Below are 18,192 nucleotides of genomic sequence, written 5' to 3'. Positions count from 1 at the left end.
TTGTATTTTGGCAGCAACATGTTACTTCTATTACATAGTAAAGGGAATACCAGAACTACAAAGGCAGGAGATGTAAGTGAATTTTTATTGGGAAGGGAAGTTGTCAACTTAAACAGCAGCAAATGAAGAGTGAATGAGGAAACTCCCTGTTGTCACAGATACACAAGACCTCCATCATATATGATACAGGAGGCATTTTAATTTGTGACCCCCCAGCCTCAAAATGCCAAATGTTTTTCCATTCAATCTAATACTTCTGGATTCCTACCAAAAAGGAATATATTAAGAGGATGGAAAAGTTGCTTACTGAAAGAAAATCCCCAAAGAAGAGTAAGGGAGGGAATGTAGAAATCAAGAAGTTATGTAGATGACTCTTTAAATTGTAATTAACTACATTTTCGTATTTTCACAGTAATACAAAACACAGTCACGTGCAGAACTGGTTCAGGTTACTTAAATACCAGATAGATTTTTAGTTCTCTACATAAGTGTTTGGAAGTTACTTGTGTTTTTATAAAATGAAGCTATTAATACTTTTCTACAGCAGTAACTGCACACTAGGAAGGCCAAGACAAACACAAATCAAGGAATGGAGTTTTCCCAAAGCTGCAGTGTGAAAAGACTATAAATAGTTGATTCCATACATGAGTGTGTTTCTTTGCTATAGGAAATCCAAATGGAATAAGGAATGGAGATGAGTAAAAAGGTTTCTTGAGGGGAAGAAGGATGACACCCTGTATGCACTTAGTTCTCTGCCCCTTCTGCCACATCACATTCTTCTCCTGCACTGTCTGATGTCCATTATGTTAGGTTGTCTCTAAGCAACTGCATGATGAGGGTGCTGTCTTTGTATGAGTCTTCATTCAGTGTATCAAGTTCTGCAATGGCCTCATCAAAAGCCGTTTTAGCCAGTGTGCAGGCAAGTTCTGGGTTATTAAGGATCTCATAGTAAAATACAGAAAAGTTAAGAGCCAGCCCCAGGAGTATTGGGTGTGTGGGGTGCATCTCTTTCTTGCTTATAGCAATAGCCTCTTGGTAAGCTCCTTGGGAATTATCTATTGTTTGTTTCTGATCATCAGCACAAGCAACTCCAGCAAGGCACCGGAATTAATCTCCCTTCATCTTCAGATAGAAGACCTTACTCTCTGGATTAGTTGCATTGGCTATTAAATACTTATCCAACAATTCCAGGACCGTGGTGCAGATGGACCTCAGTTCGGACTCCACTTTCTCCCGATAGTCCTTAATCGGCTGTAACTTCTTGTCGGAGGTGTTGGTCTTCTGCTCGATGCTCGAGATGACCCTCCAGGCGGACGTGTGGCCCCTGACGTTCTTGTAGGCCACCGAGAGCAGGTTGCATCCTCGTTGGGCAGCCCCGCGCCCTGCTCCGTCACGGCTTTTGTGCAGGTGGCCATGTCGTCATAGCGCTTGGCCTGCTTGGCCAGCTTGGCCTTCTGGATCAGCTCCATCTTTTCCATGGGGCCAGGAACAGGACAGCGAGGGCAAGCACCAAACCGGATGGCGAGGAGGAGTCTCTTTTGCCACTTTTAAATTGGATTTTTGTTATCTTATTATTCAGATTTGAGTTCCTAATATATTCTGACAATGATTCCTTTATCAGATATGTGATTGGCAAATATTTTCTCCCAGTCGTTGGCTTGTATTTTCATTCTTTTAACAGTCTTTCAAAGAACAGAAATTTTAAATTTTGATGAAGTTTAACTTATTAATTTGTTTTTTTATGGATCATGCTATTGATGTTGCAACACAGAGTCACAAAGGTTTTTCCCTTATGTTGTCATCTAGAAGATTTACAGTTTTAGGTTTTCAATCTAGGTTGATGATCCATTTTGAGTTAAATTGTGTGAGATGGTTGAAATTCATTGTTTTGCATATGTGTTTTCAGTTGTTGCAACACCATTCCTTGAAAAGGCTATGCTTTCTCAACGGAATTACCTTTGCAACTTTGTAAAAATTTAATTGTCAATATATGAGTGAGTCTATTTCTCAGCTCTATTCTTTTCTACTGACCTATACATCTATTTTCATGCCAATACCAATCAAAACATTACTGTAGCTTTATAAATCTTATAATATCTTAAAATCAGGTAGTATTAGTTGTCAAACTTTATCCTTTTTCAAAGTTGTTGGCCATTCTAGGTCCTCTGCATCTTCATATAAATTTTAGAACCAGTTTATCAATTTCTACCCAAAAAGAAAATAGTCTGCTTGGATTTTATTGGGATTTAGTTGAATCTATAGATAAATTTGGGGAGAACTGACATTTTAACGCTATTCAGTCTTCTGACCCATGAACATAGTTTATCTCTCTAGATCTTTTAAAATATTTCTCAGCAGGGTTTTGCAGTTTTCGTTAGATTTATCCCTAGTGGTTTCACATTTCCTGATGCTGATGTACATGGAATTCTTAAATTCCAATTTGTGAGTGTTAAAATTATATAAGATTTCAAAAGTTTTTTATACATTGATACTGTATACTGAACCAAAGATTAAAGGAATATTCTAAATGCTTCTAGTAGGGAGGCTAAGGGGAGGTAATAAAAATCTGACTGTTCTCAGACTTCTTACTTGAAACTCTTGAAGCCAAACTATAATGCCTTTGAAGTTTGAGGGATAAATTATTTCCAATTTAAAATTCTATTCCAAGTCAAGCTATCATGAAAGTTTGGAAATAAAATTAAAATTTTTTTCCAACAAAAGAATAACTAATACAGATTTGTTCAGCATTACCTTAATTTTGTACTTACTGTACCAGCATAATTATAATAGCTCTCATTCACTTTTCAATTTTTCTTCATAAATATCAACAATTCTGAAAGTCTGCCTTATATGCTCCATAAGGAAGATCCTAAGGTTATGTTCCTGCCCAACAATGACATAAACCATTAAAGAAGACTCAGAATTCAAGAAACAGAAGATAATGTAGGAAAGTAATAAAGAGAAATTATAATGTGACTGATTAGAAAAGGAATTACCAAAGAAAGGATTTTCATTTCTGGAAATAGTCAAACAGTCATAATAACTATCTACCTTGGGTTTTGTAGAGAAATCTATGGGAGGGCTAGATTAGGTGAACTGTGGTCTCCAAAGTTAAAAAAATCTTCTATTGTAAAATAACAGTTCTTTAATTATGATTCATAAATGCCTGCTTCTTTTATTGATGCTAATGTCAATGTTAACAACTTACATTTAAAGTTAGCATATATTTTTCCCTTTATTCTGAAGTAATATTTAAGAACTTCAATAAGATTGAGTAAAACTTTTTAAAAGTTATGAAATAGTGAATATAGACTAGCTTGTTTCATAAAGTCCTAGGGAAACAGATATGAAAGAGATATCAAAGTTTATAATGATAATGGAATTACATTTGTGTTCTCTTGACCTACTTCTCTGATGACCGATAAAGCCTGTTGATAAGAACACAAGATTACATATAATTATCTGCAGAGTAATAACTGTCTATATGGATATTAAAACTATAACTTTGACGCTGGGTGTTACACTCATTCGAAAGAGTTTAGCAAACTTTACGTAAAAATTTTAATCTCCATGTATAGAAAGTTTGTCATAAGTTATTAAAAAAAACAAATTGAAGTTGAAATTCCCATTAAAAAAAAAAGATATCAGACTGAATCATCAACATTGTCTAAAGACTGATGGAAAGATTCAGCTTAAAAAAAAAAAGATGAGATAGGATTCTCATGAAAAAGGAATCTTATCCTTGCTTAGTTCAAATGCATTCATTCAAAAATAACTTATTAAGCACCAAGGATATTCCAAACACATGGTGACCATGATGATCAGGGGGAAAAGCTACCTTGAACTTCAGACAGGAAAATGTCAAAGAAAGTAAGTGAAAGATATAAATGGTCATGTAGTTTCAGACTCTAAAATGGGAAAGTTCAGAGTTTGGATATCACCTGAAATTGAATTTCCGCCTATGAAATTACAAGAACACTTATCAAGGAGAGGATCTGAAGATTCATAGTGGCTCCATAAAGATCACTTGGATGGTTTGAAGTTTTAAATTTATATGTAGAAAAGAGGTACAGAGGCATATAACCAAGGACAAATATGAAAGAAACATGAGCCTGTGAGAACAGTGCCAGAAAACCAAGAATGAATTGAGGTTTGTGAATAAACTGCATAAGGAAAATAAAACATTTTTAAGTTACATTTATATCCAGAGCAAGAACAAAGAGAATTTACCTGTAATATGTATGGCAAGATTTTATAAATTGAACAAGTGACACAAAATGGGATTTGGAAAATTCTATTTTACTTCCATATTCTCTGACCAGAAGAATAATTTTTAGCCTAGAGAAGGCTGAATAATATGGGTAAAAGCAATTGAACCTCAGGATAGGTAAAGAGATGATAAGATAGCATTTAGCTTCTCTAAATGATTTCAAGTCTCCAGGCCTAAAAATATTACATACTAGAGTATGGTAAAAACTTACAGATGAGATAGTGAACTGCAGGAATGGAAATTTCTTATCTTTCAGCCACCAGGGAAAATGGGAGATGTGACCAAGAATCCAGTTATAAACATTTAGTCTTGACTTTCAAAATGAAAGGAAGAGATAGTGTCTTGGAAGAATTTATTATTATAATTTGTGTGTTTTCACACTGCTCTAAGACAGTAGCTAGTCCATTAATACATCCATGTCTCTGGCATGGTTGCAGATGGAATGCAGACAGAGCTTATGATAAGTGGCTCCTTCGGTCTTTTGTGAAAACCTACATTGCTTAAAGAGAGGGTGTTGGGTTGCAGATGCCATTAATGTTCACCTAATATTCAAAATATTCTCTACAATTCCTAGCCTCCCTGGCATTTGATTTGGGACCAGGTGACTAGTTCAGGCTAATGAATTACGACTAGAAGCAAAATATTTTATTTCCAGACCAGGCAGTTAAGAGGCAAAGACTCAAGACTGACCTCCCTCTCCCTCTCTCTCTTCCCCTGCCACAAGTTGAGATGGTGTCAGCATAAGATGGAAGAAGTCTGGTTCCTTGAGTAACTACAGAAAGGACAACCTATGACAACTCACATCAGACCTTATGTGGATAAAATATAGCCTTTTGTTGTGTTAAGCTACTCATATTTCATGGTATCTTAAGGTAGCTAGCATTAATTTCCTTACTCTCTGAGTATAGTTACTCATTTAACTAAAAAGTTTAGAGATAGATAAAGCCTTAGACATTGCCAGGCTAGAATTTTCATTTCATTTATAAGATGTTTTGTCAACTATGTGTTTTGGCTTCATCCTTAGGCTGGCATCCCTCATGTTAGCAAAGTAGCCATAAGCAGTTCCAGGCCTCATATCTGCACATCGTATCATCCAGAGCAAGAGAAAGAGACTTCTTTTTCCTCAACCTAACATTCTATCCAATCAAAGAATATCTATTCTCTGATTGAGCTATCCATGAACCAAGAACTGTGACATAGTTAAATTATGCCAACTAGCTTCAACAAATCAGGGCTAAAGTCTAAAGAAGATATGAATCAAGCCCTCCCAACCTCATAGCTGGTACAAGTCAAGGGGAAGTTGGAATGGATCTTGCAGAGAAACAGCAATGAAATATACTAAAGAGGTCTTGAATATCCTTAGATCATTTTACTTTATCTTATTGAAAATGTTCATAATGATTTAATAGCTTATTTAGTGGATTCATAAAGCTTGTAAAGAAAGTCATTATGTTCAACAATACAATAAAGTTTCAAAATAATGAATAATGGTTCAAGTCTAACAACATAAATATTTCTTAAATAGAAATTAAAAAATTAATATGTAAGATATCAGTAAGAACCTGGACTTGGATTTTTAAAAATTATACAAATACAGGTCCAGTAGGTAAAGATTATTAGTACCTCCTGTAAAAGATTAGGAAACACAATCAGTCAGCAATGTGATGAGACCATCCAATAAGGTCAATGTTAAATTGCACAAACGGACATAGAAAATCTCCAATGATACAGTGAAAAATATGCATGAATGAAAGAGGATGCCTCAGTGCAGAAAGCTTTCTCATCACCAGGGTGAGTTCAAGAAGTGAGACTAGCTTGTCAGATGTGATATGGAGAAGATACAAGCCTGCAGTGATACTTGAACAAGATAATTTTTATAATCCCTTTAATGTCAGTGTTTCTAGGATAATATGAAATAAGCTAGATTTCACTACTATGTAGAAGTAGTCTATTTTAAAGCTTAATTCCCTAAAGATGCTACGATTCCACCATATAGCTTCAGAGAAACAGAAAGAAAATGTCAACTTTAAACAATCTATACTTTTCTAGCTCATGAGAGATTTCATAAATTTTATGATTTCTAAGGACACAGAGAACACGTCATATTTCCATTAAGAAACAATTTCATATAAGTTAATATCGACCCATGAAATGTCACTCTCTGATCGTTAAGTGCAATGACGACATTGGCTAAAATAGAGTGCTTTTAAAGAACTCTATCCATATCATTGGTTTAAGAATAGAGCATCTCCAAAGGCATTCACTCAGGGAATAACAACTCAGAGAGATAAAACCAAGCCAAGAGAACAGTGGATAATTTCTATTAGCAGTGCATTCACCTTGAGAAATCACCAGCCTCTCTTTGACTTTTCTAACTATGACCAATTAATTTCGAATGGATTTTCTACAGCTCTTCTCCTTTACCCTAAAAAAAACCCCACGTAATATCAATTTGTGGCATTGTATTTCCTTTTGTCTGGGATGAAGCCACCAAACACTAAAGGTTAGAGTCTTACATACATTTAGATAGCAGGACTAAATGAAAATGAAGCTCTTACTAATGGAAAATAATCTCATTGGAATAAACAGACAAAAACTAATTTATAATACAGATTCCCTACACCAAGCAGTATCTACTGAAAGCCCTTTATCTAAAGTATCGACAAATTACTCACACCTCTTAAGGAGATCTTAAAAATACACCAAAGGTATTCTGGAGAAAGTTTAGGTCTAGAGATGTGAAAGAATTTCCCATAAAATTACATAATCTGCCTAAAACCAAGTTTTTTCAAAGTTACATTGTTTTCATAAAGTTAAAACTGCCTCTTCCTGTGCTTCTGTGTAATACCTAAGAGGCATTACTCTTTGGAAGCTTTCTAACGGCCTATGTGAAATAAACTGGTAGACGCCATCACTCTAAACAACCTTACTAATTTTTGAAGGAAACTTTAAAAACTTTGCATTTTACAAAAAGTGAATTATTTAAGGTCATTTATTACACGTTCTCTCTGTTTTCAGCAGGGCTGATCTAAGAAGCAAAGAGAAGAAAAACTGCCCCCTTAAGCTCACGTGAGCTATTTTGCAGGGAATAGTTCCTTTTTCAAGAACAATTTACTAGAAATTTTCATTATCCCTTTTATGAAACTAGGGGAAATATTTAAGAGCTACTCCTTGAAAAGCACAAATAAGTGGTAAATTTGGCTTTCAAAGCATTGGCATGTATTTGGAATTAAACTACTAAATACATTAGATTACTTCCCAAATTGATAAAAATGAATGTTGATTCTATTTTTTAAATCAATCCAAACTTTTGATGAATTACATTGTTAAATAGTTGTGTTTAGACATTTTTCAACTAGTATTTTTACAAAAAGCAGAAAAAAATTCATACATTTTACAACTTAGTAACATGGACATTTCTAAATTTCATGTTCATTTAGCTAATATCTAACAGGATTTTTAAAATTTGTAATATTATTCATCAGTGTAACAAGAAAAATCTGTTCTATTTAGAAGGCCCAGTTCTAGAACATCTGAGTTTTAGTCTCTTATCATTAATCTGAGTCTGGGGTAGACGGGTGAAGAACTTGGTGTTTCAGGGCCAACTCAGCTGTGTAAAGGAAGGAAGTGGGCTCATGCTAGGTAGGACCTATCCAAACCTGCGGGCTCTTGCCCTGGCTAATGAGAAAAATACTACCTGAATCAAGCATATTGTTTCTATATAGGAATTAACAAATTTTCCCAAAGAAGCCACAACTTAGATTTTTGTGTAAAATTTCTCAATTTTGCAATTGACATCAAGATTGATGTCAAGAATTGACATCAAGAATTGACATCAAGATTTTCAAAACACTATGCAGAACAATCTTATGAGAACTAAGCAAAACACACATGCAGATGAGGGAAACTTCACTTCAGTCTACAAGAGAATGTTTCGCACCTATGGTCTACAGAATGCACAGGGCATTGAGAAAAGGGACTCATAATTCTTATTTTCAGACTCCTGCTTCACATTCTTCCCTCTTTTCACATGCTTATTCTCCAAATACTACCTATTTTTCCTTCCTTCCCAAGCCGCCCCAGCATGTCCTTCTTCCTTGAGGAAAAACAACTAAAACTTCAGGAACATAGAAAGAAGTATATTAGAAAACCAAATCTGAGCTATTTAAATAGGCACTAGAGTCCACTGTGATTCATTTTCTAAGAGTAACTCATAGCTCTCTCCAGGTGTTCCTACCTGGGCTTAGAATTAACCTTAATTGTGTGGCACAATCTTCAATCGTAAAACACAAAACACTAGAAAAACTTTCAGTATGAATAAAATCATTTAGTAGAACTTGACTTTCATATTGATATATGAATCTTCTATACTCCATGCTTATAATTAAAAATGATAATAGAGAGACATTAGGTATTAGAAGTTGTAAGTTTGGCAAGACCAAAAAGATTGATCCAGTCTAGTAAGGATGTGTTCACCTTGGTTTCCAACTCAGTGTGCAAACAAACATCATAAAACATAGGAAAACAAGGAACAACTTCCCTGTACCTCTCTAATTACTTAGGAAGACATACCTGAAGGTTTAGTGGTGAAAGAAACCCCCAAAAGAGTAAGAACTGATAGTAAAAGCCCAAGGCCCCAAGCTTGTTGTCTTTTCTTCATTTAGCCAGAAAAGGCCTCGATTATAATGCTTGCTAAGCCAGTTACTTTCTTCCCTGTCTTAGAAAAGAGTTACAGTATAGGAATTGCAGTCCTAATTTTAATATATCACATATGAAGACAGAAGAGTTGCATAAAGGAGAATTAACATTATTTTTTAAGGTTGAAAATTAAAGAAATACACAGCAGGGACTAAAGGAGTTTAGAAAAAGAAAGAATTTTATTAGAGTGAACAAGGAAACCTTGTATATGAGAGAAAACTCAAACTAGAACATGAGAGAAAGTACTCTTGTTACACAACTAAAAGAGCACAATTCATTGCAGATTCAGAAAATTAATGAACTCACTGTTTGGTTGAGAGAACTATTTTATAGGGTTGGAGGGACTTGTGAAGGGACACAATAAATGTTGAGGCTGAGGTGATAGACCAGGATCAGTATATGAGTTGTAAATGCCAAATTTCAGGCTAAGTTCAAACTTTTTTAGGCATTAGGTTTGGCCACCAGTACTTTCTGTGAGGAACTGGGAACAGCTACAACTAAATTTGAATTTTCAGAAAATACATGGTGAGACACTTTAGAGACAGAATTTGAAACTTCTTTTCCAACCTGGTTTCGCAAAAGCACAAATCAATCTACCTTTAACGCAGACTGAAGGTCCGTCGGCTCAGGCTAGCCCACCCAAAAGAGGATACTGAATTACCATTGCTCATTGATGCATCTGTGCCTTTTGAATCGTTCTTCTAAAAAATCGTGTATTTTCAACTGTAAACTGCTCTAAGGCAGCATAAAAGATACCTTTTATAAGAAAAATAATTTTGTATATTTACATATACAATCCACTCAGCATTTTTAAAATGTTATTGAAATATAGTCCATGTACAGTATTATATTAGTTTCAGGTTATTACATAGTGATTTAACATTTGCCTACATTATGAAATGATCACAACAATAAGTCTAGAAACCATCTATCCCTATAAAAATTTATTACAATATTATTGACCACATGCTTTATGCTGTGTATTATACCTCCAATAGCTTATTTATTTTATAACTGGAAATTTGTACCTCTTAATCCCCTTCACCTATTTTGCCACTCCATCCCTCTCCCCTCTAGCAATCACAACAATCTGAGTATCTATGAGTCTGTTTTCATTTTGGTTTGTTTGTTTATTTGTTTTGTTAGATTCCACATGTAAGTAAGATCATATGGTATTTGTCATTCTCTGACATTTCACTTAGCATAACACTCTCTAGATCCATTCATATTGTTGCAAGTGACAAAATTTCATTTTTTTATGGCTGAATAATATCTATATCTATGTATCACAACTTCTTTATCCATTCATCAATCAATGAACACTTAGGTTGCTTCCATATACTGACTATTGTAAATAAGACTATAATAAACATTGGTGTGTGTATATCTTTTCCGATTAGTATTTTTGTTTTCTTATGGTGAATACCCAGAAGAGAAATTGCTGGATCACATGGCAGTTCTATTTTTAATTTTTTGAGGAAATCTCCATACTGTTTTCCACAGTAGCTGCAGCAATTTACATTCCCACCAACAGTGTACAAGGATTCCCTTACTCCACATCCTTGACAATGCTTGTTATTTGATATCTTTTTGATTCTGACATGTGTGAGGCGGTACCTCATTGTGCTTTTAATTTGCATTTCCCTGATGATTAGTGATGTTGAGGACTTTTTTGTGTGCCTGTTGGTCACCTATATTTCTTCTTTGGAAAAATTTCTACTCAGGTCCTCTGTCCACTTTTTAGTCTAGTTGTTTGTTTTTTTTTTTTGATGTTGAGCTCTATGTGTTCTGTGTATATTTTGGATATTAACTGCTATTGGATATACTGTTTGCAAATATCTTCCTCCATTCAATAGTCTGCCTTTTCATTTTGTTGATAGTTTCATTTGCTGTGAAAATCTTTTTACCTTGATGTTGTCCCATTTGTTTATTATTGGTTTTGTTTCCCTTGACTGAGGAGACACATCCAAAACATGTTGCTAAGACCAATATTAAAGATGTACTGCTTGGGCTTCCCTGGTGGCGCAGTGGTTGAGAGTCCGCCTGCCGTTACAGGGGACGCGGGTTTGTGCGCTGGTCCGGGAAGATCCCACATGCCGCGGAGCGGCTAGGCCCCTGAGCCATGGCCACTGAGCCTGTGTGTCCGGAGCCTGTGCTCTGCAATGGGAGAGGCCTGCATACCGCAAAAAAAAAAAAAAAAAGATGTACTGCCTATCTATTCTTCTAGGAGTTTTATGGTGTCAGGTCTTAACGTTTGTCTTTACTCCATTTTTTTTTCTTTTTCTTTTAAATTGGGGTTTTGTTGTTTTACAATGTTGTGTCAGTTTCTACTGTACAGTGAAGTGAAGTACAGTTCCCTGTGCTACACAGCAGGTTCTCATTAGCTATCTAATTTATATATATTAGTTAGTGTACATATGTCAATCCCCCCATTCCCAGTTCATCCCACCCCCCTTCCCCTCTTGGTGTCCATACATTTCTTTTCTACGTCCTTGTCTCATTTCTGCCTTGAAAACCCATTCATCTGTACCATTTTTCTAGATTCCACATACATGCGTTAATATACGATATTTTTTTTTCTCTTTCTGACTTACTTCACTCTGTATGACAGCCTCTAGGTACATCCACATCTCTACAGATGACCCAATTTCATTCCTGTTTATGGCTGAGTAATATTCCATTGTATATATGTACCACATCTTCTTTATCCATTCGTCTGTCAAAGGACATTTAGGTTGCTTCCATGACCTGGCTATTGTAAATAGGGCTGCAATGAACATTGGGGTGCATATGTCTTTTTGAATTATGGTTTTCTCTGGGTATATGCCCACTAGTTAGATTATTGGGACATATGGTAATTCTATTTTTAGTTTTTTAAGGAACCGCCACACTGTTCTCCATAGTGGCTGTATCAATTTACATTCCCACCAACATTGCAAGAGGGTTCCCTTTTCTCCACACCCTCGCCAGCATTTATTGTTTGCAGATTTTTTCATGATGGCCATTCTGACTGGTGTGAGGTGACACCTCATTGTAGTTTTGATTTGCATTTCTCTAATTATTAGTGATGTTGAGCAGCTTTTCATGTGCCTCTTGGCCATCTGTAGGTCTTCTTTGGAGAAATGTCTATTTAGGTCTTCTGCCCAGTTTTGGATTGCATTTTTTTTTTTTTTTTTTGATATTGAGCTGCATGAGCTGTTTATATATTTTGGAGACTAATCCTTTGTCTGTTGATTCATTTGCAATTATTTTCTCCCATTTTGAGGGTTGTCTTTTTGTCTTGTTTTTGGTTTCTTTGCTCTGCAGAAGCTTTTAAGTTTCACTAGATCCCATTAGTTTATTTCTGTTTTTTTTTCCATTACTCTAAAAGGTGGGTCAAAAAAGATCCTGCTTTATGTCAAAGCAAGATTTATGTCATGATTTATGTCAAACTGTGTTCTTCCTATGTTTTCCTCTAAGAGTTTTATAGTGTCCTCACTTACATTTAGGTCTTTAATCCATTTTGACTTTATTTTTGTGAATGGTGTTAGGGAGTGTTCTAATTTCATTCCTTTACATGTAGCTGTCCAGTTCTCCTAGCACCACTTATTGAAGAGGTTGTTTTTTCTCCACTGTATATTCTTGCCTCGTTTGTCATAGATTAGTTCACCATAGGTGCATGGGTTTATATCTGGGCTTTCTATCCTGTTCCCCTGTTCCATTTATATATGTTTCTGTTTTTGTGCCAGTACCATACTGTCTTGATTACTGTAGCTTTGTAGTATAGTCTGAAGTCAGGGAGCCTGATTCCTCCAGCTCCATTTTTTTTTGTTTGTTTTTGTTTTTTCCTCAAGAGTGCTTTGGCTATTCGGGATCTTTTGTGGCTCCATACAAATTTTAAGATTTTTTGTTCCACCAAAATACCATTGGTAATTTGATAGGAATTGCATTGAATCTGTAGATTGCTTTGGGTAGTATAGTCATTTTCACAATATTGATTCTTCCAATCCAAGAACGTGGTATATCTCTCCATCTGTTTGTGTCATCTTTGATTTCTTTCATCAGTTTCTTATAGTTTTCTGAGTGCAGGTCTTTTGCCTCCTTAGGTAGATTTATTCATTAGGTATTTTATTCTTTTTGTTGCAATAGTGAATGGGATTGTTTCCTTAATTTCTCTTTCTGATCTTTCATTGCTAGTGTATAGGAGTGCAAGAGATTTCTGTGCATTAATTTTGTATCCTGCAACTTTATCAAATTCATTGATTAGCTCTGGTAGTTTTCTGATGGCATCTTTTCTATGTATAGTATCATGTCATCTGCAAACAGTGACAGCTTTACTTCTTCTTTTCCAATTTGTATTCCTTGATTTCTTTTTCTTCTCTGATTGCTATGGCTAGAACTTCCAAAACTATGTTGAATAATAATGGCGAGAGTGGACATCCTTGTCTTGTTCCTGATCTGACAGGAAATGCTTTCAGTGTTTCACCATTGAGAATGATGTTTGTTGTAGGTTTGTCCCATATGGCCTTTATTATGTTGAGGTAGGTTCCCTCTGTGCCACTTACTGGAGGGTTTTTATCATAAATAGGTGTTGAAATATATCAAAAGCTTTTTCTTCATCTATTGAGATGATATGGTCTTTATTTTTTAATTTGTTAATATGGTGTATCACATTGATTGATTTGCATATATTGAAGAATCCTTCCATTCCTGGGATAAATCCCACTTGATCACAGTGTATGATCGTTTTCATGTGTTGTTGGATTCTGTTTGCTAGTATTTTGTTGAGGATTTCTGCATCTATATTCATCAGTGATATTGGTCTGTAATTTTCTTTTTTTGTGATATCTTTGTCTGGTTTTCATATCAGGGTGATTTTGGCCTCGTAGAATGGGTTTGGGAGTGTTCTTTCCTCTGCAATTTTTAGGAAGAGTTTGAAAAGAAGACATGTTAGCTCTTCTCTAAATGTTTGACAGAATTCTCCTGTGAAGCCATCTGGTCTGGATTTTTAATCACAGTTTCAATTTCATTACTTGTGATTGGCCTGTTCATATTCTTCCTGGTTCAGTCTTGGTAAGTTATACCTTTCCAAGAATTTGTCATTTCTACCAGGTTGTCCATTTTATTGGCATATGGTTATTTTTAGTAGTCTCTTATGATCCTTTGTATTTCTGTGGTGTCTGTTGTAACTTCTCCTTTTTCCTTTAAAATTTTATTGATTTTAGTCCTCTCCCTCTTTTTCTTGATGAGTTTGGCTAAAGGTTTATCAATTTTGTTTATCTTCTCAAAGAACCAGTTTTTAGTTTTATTGATTTTTGCTATTGTTTTCTTTGTTTCTATTTCATTCATTTCTGCTCTGATCTTTATGATTTCTTTCCTTCTGGTAACTTTGGGCTTTTTTTGTTGTTCTTTCTCTAGTTACTTTAGGTGTAAAGTTAGGTTGTTTATTTGAGATTTTTCTTGTTCCTTGAGGTAGGATTGTTTCGCTATAAACTTCCCTCTTAGAACTGCTTTTGCTTTGTCTCAAAGGTCATGAATTGATGTGTTTTTATTATTTGTCCCTACGTATTTCTTTATATCTTCTTTGATTTCTTCAGTAATCTCTTTGTTATTTAGTAGTGTATTGTTTAGCCTCTATATGTTTGTGTTTTTTACAGTTTATTTTCCTGTAATTGATTTCTAATCTCATAGCATTGTGGCTGGAAAAGATTCTTGATGTGATTTCAATTTTCTTAAGTTTTCTGAGGCTTGATTTGTGACCCAAGATGTGATCTATCCTGGAGGATGTCCTGTGTACACTTGAGAAGAAAGTGTAACCTGCTGTTTTCGGATGGAACGTCCTATAAATATCAACTAAATCTATCTGGTGTATTGTGCCATTTAAAGCTTGTGTTTCCTTATTAATTTTATGTCTGGATGATTTGTCCATTTGTGTAAGTGCAGTGTTAAAGTCCTTCACTATTACTGTGTTATTGTTGATTTCCCCTTTTAAGGCTCTTAGCATTTGCCTTATGTATTGAGGTGCTCCTAGGTTGGCTGCAAAAACATTTACAATTGTTATATCTTCTTCTTGGATTGATCCCTTGATCATTTTGTAGTGTCCTTCCTTATCTCTTGTAAGTCTTTATTTTACAGTCTATTTTATCTGATGTAAGTATTGCTACTCCAGCTTTCTTTTGATTTCCATTTGCATGGAATACCTTTTTCCATCCCCTCATTTTCAGTCTGTATGTGTCCCTAGGTCTGAAGTTGTTCTCTTGTAGACAGCATATGTAAGGGTCTTACTTTTGTATCCCTTCAGCCAGTTTGTGTCTTTTGGTTGTAGCATTTAATCCATTCACATTTAGGGTAAGTATCAACGTGTATGTTCCTATTACCATTTTTTAAATTGTTTTGGGTTTGTTTTTGTAGGTCTTTTTCTTCTTTTGTATTTCCCATTTAGAGAAGTTCCTCTAGCATTTGTTGTAGAGCTGGTTTGGTGTTGCTGAATTTGCTTAGCTTTGGCTTGTCTGTAAAGCTTTTGATTTCTCCATCAAATCTGAATGACATCCTTGCTGAGTAAAGTAATCTTGGTTGTAGGATTTTTCCTTTCATCACTTTAAATATATCCTGCCACTCCTTTCTGGCCTGCAGAGTTTCTTCTGAAAGATCAGTGGATAACCTTATAGGGATTACTTTGTATGTTATTTGTTGCTTTTCCCTTGCTGCTTTTAGTATTTTTTCTTTGTATTTAATTTTTGATAGTTTGATTAATATGTGTCTTGGCATTTTTCTCTTTGGGTTCATTCTGTATGGGACTCTCAGCACTTCCTGGACTTGACTGACTATTTCCTTTCCCATGTTAAGGAAGTTTTCTACTGTAGTCTCTTCAAATGTTTTCTTAGATCCTTTCTTCTTCTCCTCTTCTTCTGGGGCCACTATAATTTGAATGTTGGTGCACTTGATGTTGTCCCAGCATCTCTGAGACTGTCCTCAATTCTTTTCATTCTTTTTTCTTTATTCTGCTCCATGGAAGTTATTTCCACCATTCTACCTTCCAGTTCACTTATCTGTTCTTCTGACTCATTTATTCTGCTATTGATTCCTTTGAGAGAATTTTTTATTTCAGTTATTGTGTTGTTCATTACTGTTTGTTTTTTCTTTAGTTCTTCTAGGTCCTTGTTAAACGTTTCTTGTATTTTCGCTATTCTATTTCCAAGATTTTGGATCATCTTTAGTATCATTACTCCAAACTCTTTTTCAGGTAGACTGCCTATTTCCTCTTCATTCGTTTGGTCTTGTGTGTTTTTACCTTACTCCTTCACCTGCAGCAGATTTCTCTGTCCTCTGATTTTGTTTAACTTACTGTGTTTAGGGTCTCCTTTCCACAGGCTGCAGGGTCATAGTTCCTCTTACTTCTGGTGTCAGCCTGCAGTGGGTGAGGTTGGTTCAGTGGCTTGTGTAGGCTTTCTGGTAGGGGGGACTGCTGCCTGCTTTCTGGTTGATGGAGCTGGATCTTGTCCCTCTGATGGGCAGGGCCACATCCAGTGGTGTGTTTTGTGGTGTCTGTGAGCTTAGTATGACTTTAGGCAGTCTGTCTGCTAATGGGTGGGGTGTGTTCCTGTCCAGCTAATTGTTTGGCATGAGGCATCTAGCACTGGAGCTTGCTGGCCGTTGGGTGAAGCCAGATCTTGGTGTTGAGATGGAGACCTCTGAGAGAGCTCTTGACAATTAATATTCCCTGGGTCTGGGATTTCTCTGGCAGTCCAACGTCCTGGACTCAGCTCTCCCACCTCACAGGCTCAGGCCTGACCCCTGTCTGGAGCACCAAGACCCTGCAAGCCGCACGGTGTGGAAAAAAAGGAAAAAAAAAAACAAAGAGACACACACAGAGAAACGCGCGCACACACACACAAAAAACGAAAACAAACAAAACTCCAAGACAAATGGTAAAAGCAAAACCAAACAGACAAAAACACACAAAGAATCACACAAACACACACACACACACACACACACACATTAAAAAAAAAGAGAAAACAAAAAAGAGGAGAGAAATCAACCAAATAAACGAACCCCCAAAATGAAAACAAACACTAAAAGCTAAACTAACAAAAACAAAAAAACCAAAACAAATCAAAAGCAGAAAGCAAACTCTCGGTAGGTCTCTGGACCTGCTGTGGGCACTGTGGGGCCAGCTCAGACTGTGACCTGGCTGAACTCCTGTGTGTACTTGCTCCCCAAGTCCACAGTTGCCCTAAAAGTCCACAGCCTCTATTGTGGTAACACTCGTTGTCTATTCAGATATTCCACAGATGCAGGGTTTACCAAGCCAATTCCGGGGATTTAATCTGCTGCTCCTGTGGCTGTGCAGAGAGATTTCCCTCCCTCTCTTATGGTCGCACTGCCCTGGAGTTCAGCTTTGGTTTTGGCCTCACCTCTGCATGTGTGTCACCCTCAGGCATCTTTTCCCAGCCCAGGCAAGAGGGGGTGAAAGCAGTGGCTGATTTGGGCTCACTTGCTTACTCAGGCTGGGGAGAGGGAGGGATATGGCAGTCACAATTGGGATGTGTGGGAAATGCCTTCGGCAGCAGAGGCCTGTGGGAAGTTGCAACAGCCTGAGGCACGCCACTCACTCTCCCAGGGAAGTTGGCCCAGGATCACAGGACCCTTGGCAGTGGCAAGCTGCACAGGCTCCTGGGAAGGTGTGGGCAGTGACCTGTGCTTGCTCACAGGACCATTGGTGGCAGTGGCAGCAGCTGTAGCCATCACGCCTGCCTCTGGGGTCTGAGATAACAGCTGCGACTTGTGCCCAACCCTAAAGCTTGTGTAGGCGGTGCCCTGCTGTCTGTGAGTGCACCGAGCAAGAAGCTCCTATGGCGGGTCCTACCCTCTCCTCACGCACCCTGCAACAATGGTCCCTTTCCTCTCTGGCAGGCCCAGGTCTCTTCCTGGACTTCCTCAGCTGTGGAGCACTAGCCCCCTCAGGCTGTCTTCATGTGGCCAACCCCAGTCCTTTCCTTGGGGTATGACCTCTGAAGCCCAAGCCTCAGCACCCATCCCTCACCCACCCCAGCAGGCAGGCAAGCATTTCAGGCTGGGGACTGCTGGTCGGCACTGATCCTCTGTGTGGGATTCTCTCCACTTTGCTCTCCACACCCCTGTTGCTGCACTCTCTTCTGAGGCTCCAAAGCTCCCACTCCCCAGTCCCTGCCAGTGAAGGGGGCTTCCTAGTGTGCAGAAAATTTTTCTCCTTCACAGCTCCC

General features: G+C 36.9%; 1 pseudogene; it reads right to left on the bottom strand.

The window, feature by feature from the left end:
- Window positions 1–744: 744 nt before the first annotated feature.
- Window positions 745–1,478, bottom strand: LOC103090068 (14-3-3 protein theta pseudogene; annotated as a pseudogene).
- Between the last annotated feature and the right edge of the window lie 16,714 nt (window positions 1,479–18,192).

This window comes from Lipotes vexillifer, unplaced genomic scaffold (assembly GCF_000442215.2).
Source record: "Lipotes vexillifer unplaced genomic scaffold, Lipotes_vexillifer_v1.1 scaffold781, whole genome shotgun sequence".
In the NCBI taxonomy this organism is placed as follows: Eukaryota; Metazoa; Chordata; class Mammalia; order Artiodactyla; family Lipotidae; genus Lipotes; species Lipotes vexillifer.
The sequence above is the reverse complement of the archived record's forward strand: the minus strand, read 5'-3'. Positions and strand labels throughout refer to the sequence as shown.